Here is an 8336-nt window from a genome sequence, read left to right as displayed (position 1 = left end):
TTTTGATGCATCCACCATATAGCACTGTTCTTGCACCATAGGACTACTATTAGTTTCGGTCAATGCAGAACTCTCTTAATGGAGTAAATCTGTAAAAATTCTAGTTAAAGGGTTGATTTCGACATAAAAAATATAGAAATTCATACTCGAGAAGAAACTTTCAGCGAGTCATTATACAATTTTTTACAAACTCTTTACAGCCTTTCAGTCACTTAATGCTTGCAGTTCACGGCGGGCTTGGGTACACCAAAAATAATAAATCTGCATGAAAAAATTGAGTTCGTATTAAATAAAATGAACTGTATCTTTATTTATTTGACAAAAACTAACACGTTTCGCATTAAACTTAAGAGCTTCGCAATCAAACGCATACCGATGCCATTTTATTGCACGCCACTGTATTTTTTGCACGAATTATATATGCGAATGTGCGCGCCATTCGAGCGAAATGTGTCTATTCTCCAAGTACCAGACGATTTCCTGCCAACTGAAATGCAGAGGCTACCTTAAACCGCCGCCACTTTCACTCCGCATACCGCATATTGCCGCATATGCCTTTCACTGCGTTTTGGTTTTCATACAACCATGGTTGTTGTTGTTATTGTACTTTATTTTAATTTTTTTCTTATCGTATTAGTTTGCTTACTTCAGTGCATCCGCTTTTCAGCCAATTGCTACTTGCTAGTGCTGCACTGCACGCTTCCCGCCAGCCGTTTACTGCTCGTGCCTTAAATCGGCAAGTTATCCGTAGTAATTTCAGTCTTTGTGTAAATGTTGTGCGGTTTTGCTGTGCTCTTACCATTTCTATTACTTCTTTCTGAGTGCATACAAAAGCGTTTCGTTACTTACACATACACATATAGGCACGCACGCTGCGTTCACGTTGCTACGTAGTAATGCGGTGCGATGCGGCGTATACGCAACTCGGAAGATATTTGTGAAAGAAAGCCATTTTCCATTTTGCATTCGAGTGCACACATTTATTCTTATCCCACTAAACATGGCGGTAAATTGAAAAACAAGCAACACCACACACACACACACAAACACAATTACTCATGTGTTTCACATGCTGCGCGTGTGTGTGTGTGTGTGTGCACTTTTTGGCTGCTGCTGCAAAATGGGCAGTGACTGCAACTAAATGCGCTTCTTTTGTGCGGGAATTTTGCCGTATTTATGCAACTGCATAAATGCAGAAATGTATATTTTTCCAAAAATATATGCAAGCTCACATATATATGCGCATCGCCAGTGTGAGTGTGCGTGTGCGTGTGCGCGTGTGTTGTAGTGCCTTTTAGTGCACTAATGTTTGGTTGCCTGCACTTTGTATTATTTCTTGAATGCCGTGCACAAGAGCATAACAATCTCAACTTTTCAGCTCAAAATGTTTGCCAAAAACAACAAAGCCGCCGGAAATAAAATCCCCACTACAACTTAATATTTAATAAAAGCAGCAATAAGCGTTGTACGCGCAACTCTCAATTATTCAACAAATGCTTTATATTTCGTCCCACTTTTGAGTTGCCTTTGCGATTTTTGCTGGCACTCAGCTTCCACTTCACAGGCGACTTTTGACGCAAGTCTGGTATGCTCATCTAGCGCACTTAATGTACTGAGCTCTGTTTAGCTCCGTCTTGCTGGCTGCGCTTGCGTCGTGGCAGCTGTAGATAATAGAAATTTTGGAGGAGTGCGGCATTCACTGAATTCCGTTGCGAATTTTTATTTTATTGGATGCAAGCAGTTTTGCATTCTCTCCCTTTTATCTCTTTTCGCTCCATTTAAATCGCGCACAAATTGCATTTTATAACATCCACCACAACATTGCTACAGAATAATATGTGTCAAGTTGTGTGGTGGATATGGAAGAGGTGTGTATTCAAGCAATTTGCAGCGGTTTTGCTCTGAAAAATATATTTTTGCCATAAAACACCTAAGACCTCTATGCTTGTACATAGTCAAATATATTATGGTCTATAAATTTTATCAAGTACATTTAAAAAAATTGAAAAAATATGATAGTTTCTTTTGTTTTTTCCAAATAACTACAAGCACCAAACCTAGTTTAAAAATTTGTAACGAAATCAGCGCTAATATTTTCCAACACAATGAAATCGTAACTTGGAATACGAAGGGGAAACTTATGAATTTTTACATATTTCTTTCACCGCGCTAAGTGAACTAAGACTTAATGTCATTCCCATCCAAGGCAAGAAGCTTTCGGATATTTATAAAGCTCAAGAGCTCGGTATAGGAATTGAAATTTGTTCAAAGAATTCAAAATTATTATATAATATCAACAGTCATATAGAGACTATAGAGACTTTCGGAAGTTGCTTTTTTGCTAGCGGCTATATATATTATGAATAGTAAATCCTGTCATTATTTTATGGTATTTTAACACTAATACAGTACCACTGGACATGTACAATGCCTGCCTCAAAGCCGGAATATTCTCTGAACTCTGGAAAAAACAACGACTGGTGCTAATCAGTAAGGCAAAGGGAAATCCCAACTTGCCATCAGCATACCGGCCAGTACGTATGCAAATTACAGTGGCAAAACTGTATGAAAAGCTAGTTAAACTCAAACTGGAAGCGGCTATCAGCTATGCAGGAGGACTTTACCCTAGACAACATGGTGGTAGACCTGGCATCACGAATCTAGGGGCTATAATAGTAATAGCGTTGCTGGCTACTTTAGAAGCCCGAAACGCCTTCAATAGCAATAGATGGGTGGATATGATCGACGCTTTCGAAAAAAACTTTAAGATCCCCGACTACCTAAGAGCTGTGATGCGGAGCTACCTAAGCAACAGAAAACTGCTGTACCAAACTAGAAAGGTATTACGAGAGATAGCAGATACGACGCTATATCACTTAAAACTCGAAATGCCAGATGAATACAAGGTACCAACATTAAATTTGGTTATAAAATTGGTAAAACTTTTACCGAAACATTTCAATTGATGAAACAAGTTTATGGCGATGATTGCCTGTCCCGATGATTGCAGAGTGCACGAGTCGTTTCAACGTTTTCAAAGTGATTGTGAGGACATAAATGACGATGGTCATTTGGGCCAATCAAAATCCATTATCACCAGAAATTCTATCGAAACTATGAGTGAATTCATCAAAAATCAGACGAAATCATCATTGAAATTCATGGAAATGGAATTTAACATCTCCGAAACATCGATTTATCGATTTTGACCGAGCATTTAATTGGACATGCAGACGACATTGTAGTAGTAATTACAGCAAGATACACAGAAGAAGAAAGCTTAATCAGGTCATGATACGACGCAAGCATTATTCCACTCATACAACCTCCAGCTTACTACAGAAAAAACAGAGCTAATAATGCTAACAAATAAGCACATATCCGTCGAGATAAGTATGCGAACGACTACGGATATTCTTAAGACACAAAAAGCAGTAAACCACCTAGGCGTAAGGCTGGATCCTAGACAAACCTTCTTGGTACAAATCTAACACGATGCAGAAAAGGCAGCGAAGATCCCAAATGGACAACATGGGAGGCCCCAGTCAAGAACAGAGAAAGCTCCTAGTGTCCATGACAATCACAGTTTTATTATACGGAGTTGAGATCAGGGCAGACGTGCTTAAAAGGAAAACCGGCGTAAGGCAGTGACCAGAGCGAAGCGCACCGGAACCCTCAGAGCTGCATCAGCCTAATGAACGATGAAATATTTGTTATAAGCGATAATATCTCAATAGGCCTTCTAACATATGAAAAGGAAAAGCTGTGAGAGTTAAAGGCAACATCCGATAGTAACAAGAGCACAATAGAACAAATAAAGAAATATATAATAACAACATGGCAACAAAGATCAAGAACAAACCCATTCGGCAGATGGACGAGCGTTGGCAATGAGAATGCAACACCGTAGAAGACCTGGTTGGCCAAATAAACGTGAAATTCGCAGTCGATTCCATTCCACCGATTTCAACCAAACACGGTACATAATATTCATATTCCTATATAACAGTTCGAAGATAGAGGAAATTGGAGGACAATCACGCTTACAATATATTAATTTCTATCTGATCATTTCACATTCCAGTATAATCACTAATTAACGTAGCGAGATAAAACCTTTTCCGAATAATGTCTTTGCAGAGTGCCACCTTATGACTAAATAATGCCCAAATCGAACAAAAACTGTTCACGTCCCTAGGAAAATGTGGACTCCAGTGCTTATATTTGACTTTTTACCAAAAATATCGATTAATCTGTTACAAATAACTATTATTGAAATTCAGAGATAAGCCTTTTGTGTTAATAGTATGCCTGTAGGTAGGTGTGAAACTGAACAATAATTCTAATAGCCCTCAAATATCTAATAGAAAGATTTTCGAACTCCCACTTGATTTTATACCGAATATATCGCAGATATGTGTGATGTCTTAATAAAATTAACAGATCGTGTCTTTTCAATAAAGCACCGTTTTTTGCCTAAAATGGATAAAATTGTGTGAAAACTTCCCCTAGACCCCATATAAGCAATACCAGCAACTTTAAACAGTTCGTTGACTTTTTAACTCATATATTTGTGATCGTATGTGAAGTATGTACCTTTTTGAAACTCAGGAAAAACTTTTAAAATCAAGTTTTACCACAAGGCTTTTCCCCGGCTGTGCTCACGGAAAGTTGCAAGAGTATGAAATGTTCAGTTACACCCGAACTTAGAGCTTCCCTACTTATTTTGTGACATCTTGTTGTCTTAATTTATAATAAAAATCTTACTCTTAGCGCACAATTGCAGTGTACATATTATGTGCTACCTGGCGTATACGTAACATATTATTATTGCGAAAATATATCCACCATTGCGTATACGCTACATATGGCTAGATTTGTTACTAGAATTTACTCTACATGAGCCATTTGCGAAAAATAATAAATATTTATTAAACTGATTTTTGGAAAAAAAAACTATTTTCTAAACCCCTTCAAACACTTGCGTACGCCGAACAGCTTTGAGAGCAGCTTGTCTATAGGTAAGTTGGTTTTCCACTGAAGGCATGAAACTTTTATTGCCGCCATGTGAACAAAAATATACAAAATATAAAAGGAAATGTCGAAAGGCTGCAAATAGTTTCCAAAATTTCATATTTTAATTAAGTCCAAGTGGCACATTACGAGAAAATTGTCTGCCTTCTGAACTGGTAGTATGTTTTTAGTTATTCCTTCATTTTGCCACGGGTTCTAAGCCAATAAATTTCAAATATCTACTTATATAACCCTCTTTTGAATGTTTAAACGCTGGCAACTCTAATATTTTTCAATTCCTTCTATTTGCTATCGTTATAAAAGCGTGCTAATTTTTAACTGTAATTGATTTTGCTTGCATTGAATAAACATTATTATTTTCCTTTTCATATGCAGACACTGAATATATGCATGCCTTCATTTATGCTGCGAACAATTTTGCATTTTTATATTGTGTGACATGAAAATTAACTCCATTACAATTTGTTTGTATGTAATTGTGTCGGCAAATAGCATAAATTATGAAATCTGCATACAAATGTCAAGGTCTGATTTGTGCTATGAATAAAATTAGAAGCAATACTTTTGCATTGCAAACGCGAAATCACATGCAGGCACACAAACATATATGCATATGTGTGTAAATATGTAATTCATAAGCAGTAAAATATGATAGCAGAGCACATGCTTGTATCCATGCTATATACATGTGCATGTGTGTGTATGTGAAGAGAAAAAGTGTTATGAGCGTTTGCGAGAGTTTTCGTTTGGAGCAATATATAGACAATATATACATAAGTATGTTATTATGCATAAATGTGCGTAAGTAACTGCATGCATTTTAATAAGCGACATGGCGTTTATCAGACAGCTTTTCCCAAGTGTACGAGCAATTATTCCATATGGAACCTAATTAAAACTCAACACCAATTTGCACTGTTTTTTTGTGTTTCGTTTTTTGCTTTGGTGTTAGTTTATTTTTTTGCTTTTGCTTTTGCTTTCGTTGTAGTTTATTTTTTTGCTTTTGTTCTTTTTCCTTCTTTGTTTTCTTGATGTGTATGAGACAGACGTTTGGATGCTGCACGGTCTGTCTGCCAGTGAGTTTGCCAAGAAATAAAGATAACATTGCTTTATATAATATGATATTCACACATATAGGCATTTGGGTGGGTCAAAAACACTTTTAATTTTTCTTTAAATTCTGTACGAATCTTTTAAATTTTTCCCGAAATGATAAAAAGGCTGGTCAGCTTCGAGCTCTAAATATTAAAATTAAAATAGGAGGCCTTGTGATTTTTGATTTTCCAGATAAATTATACAGAAATATTTTCTTACTTTGTTTGTATGTTTAATGTATTTGAAACAAATCATTTTTTAGAGTTAAAATGAATATTTTTTATAGGGAATTGAGCGATCTATAAAATAGGTCTAACGTCATCTTTAACTAAGACGAAAGATTAAAGGTTGTTTGAAGGTGGTTCGGGGTTAAAATACATGTTTTATTCGTGAAAGATAATTTTTATATTTTTTAATATTTGCTCGAAAACTAATGTCTTCAAATCAGAAGCCAGAACTTTTTTCCGGCATTTCGGACAATATTTTCTTCGTAACTAAGAAAAATAAATATAAAGTTTTTATGGGCTCACCCTAATTTATATATGTATATACATATAAGCTTGTATATGGGCGTAGATAATTATTAATATTTTTCGTCACATATACTAATACATATATATATATATATAAGTGTGTATATACTCATGAGCTCGTATGAAGTTATGTAAAAGCTCAGTGCTCTATATGGACGAATACACATCAGTATCTAAATATATTTTGAAGCACATAATAATAATTATGCTCGCAATCACCTCAAGGATGTTGACTTATAATAAACTTAGCCGAGTATGTGCTAAATTTAGTTGAAATATTTTGTAGGCGAAAAGAAAAAATTAGGTGTGCAAACAAATTAGTTTATGAATTTATTAGAAAATATTTATGGCGATGCACCTGGTAGCCCACTAAATGATAAACGTAATGAAAAATTGTGGCAAAAGCGGAAAACGCAGAGCGTGTGGTGTCTGTAAGCATATATGAAGGCGTATGCATGCACGTGTGTGTGGTATTAATCATAATTAAGCAGCTCTTTCATGAGTGTCTGGCGCACATGGCGTTGTTAATCCTTTTTAAAAACACAGCCAACACGCACGCCGCCAACGTCATACACACTTATGTGGTTGACATGCTGGAAGCTGGCAACCTGGCAAGCTATCACTGCGCTGACCTAAGACACTACGAACATAAAACGACCGTATGCGGAGCGTTATTGCAACGTTGTGGTGAACGACTGACACGAATGCCGTTTATTTAATGCGCGCAAATGTTGTCGAGACGAACACAAATGTGTTACACGACTCACCCACGCACACACACAAATGCATAACATACAAACAAAGCGTAAAGCAAAGAGAAACGCGATGAGTTTTGGCGTTCCGTGAGACTTTGGGACAGCGCTGGCGCTCTTTGGGACGCAGCAACCGTTGCGGCAGTGTGAGCAGGCTCTGGAAGCAGGACTTCCAGCAAAGTTTTGGGACAAAGCTTCGAATGTGTGACATTGGAAGGCTGTGAGCTGTGAGAGCGCAGCTGTTAAGATAAATGATATTCAAGTGAGGGAAAGCAAATATGAAGAGTAACGCAATAAATGCAGTTAAAAAGTTATTTTGTAAAAAAAAATAAACTTTTAAAAATATATATGTATACATGCAAAATTGTATTTAAGTATAATAATTTTAAGAACAACAAAAACAGATTTTTTGAAATTCAAAAAGAAAATAAAAAAATATTATAATTTAGAGCAAACCTATATTTTTATATCTTAGAAAAGCTTCTCTTGCATGTGTTTCACTGCCGGTTGAACCACATATTTCATAGTACACTCTACAGCTGCTAGTGTAGCAGTACTGCACCTGCTAGTGGCGCATGCGCTCGCTTAAATATATGTTGACATTCTTCGTGAACAACACCCATAATTCAGCACAAGCACAAAGAGCGCAGCGCCATGCTGAAAACAGCAGCCATGCTCTTACGAGAAGAGAAACCACTTATTGATGAGCGTCAAAGCGGTGAAAGAGACTACGAAACGCCAGCTTGATAGTGCGGCAATAGGCGCAGACATTACTTGTATTGCCCTGCTGTGCTCGTATTTGTGTTGACTACCTCAAAGCAGCGCCCAACAAGCCCAACTAAAGACATACGCGCACACTGCTTGCCTGCCAAATATTGCACCGCTTACTTTTGTAGCGTACTTTTAGGCGTTTTCACTAGCA

Source organism: Bactrocera dorsalis, chromosome 2, assembly GCF_023373825.1.
Source record: "Bactrocera dorsalis isolate Fly_Bdor chromosome 2, ASM2337382v1, whole genome shotgun sequence".
Taxonomy (NCBI): Eukaryota; Metazoa; Arthropoda; class Insecta; order Diptera; family Tephritidae; genus Bactrocera; species Bactrocera dorsalis.
This window is presented reverse-complemented; position numbering follows the sequence as displayed.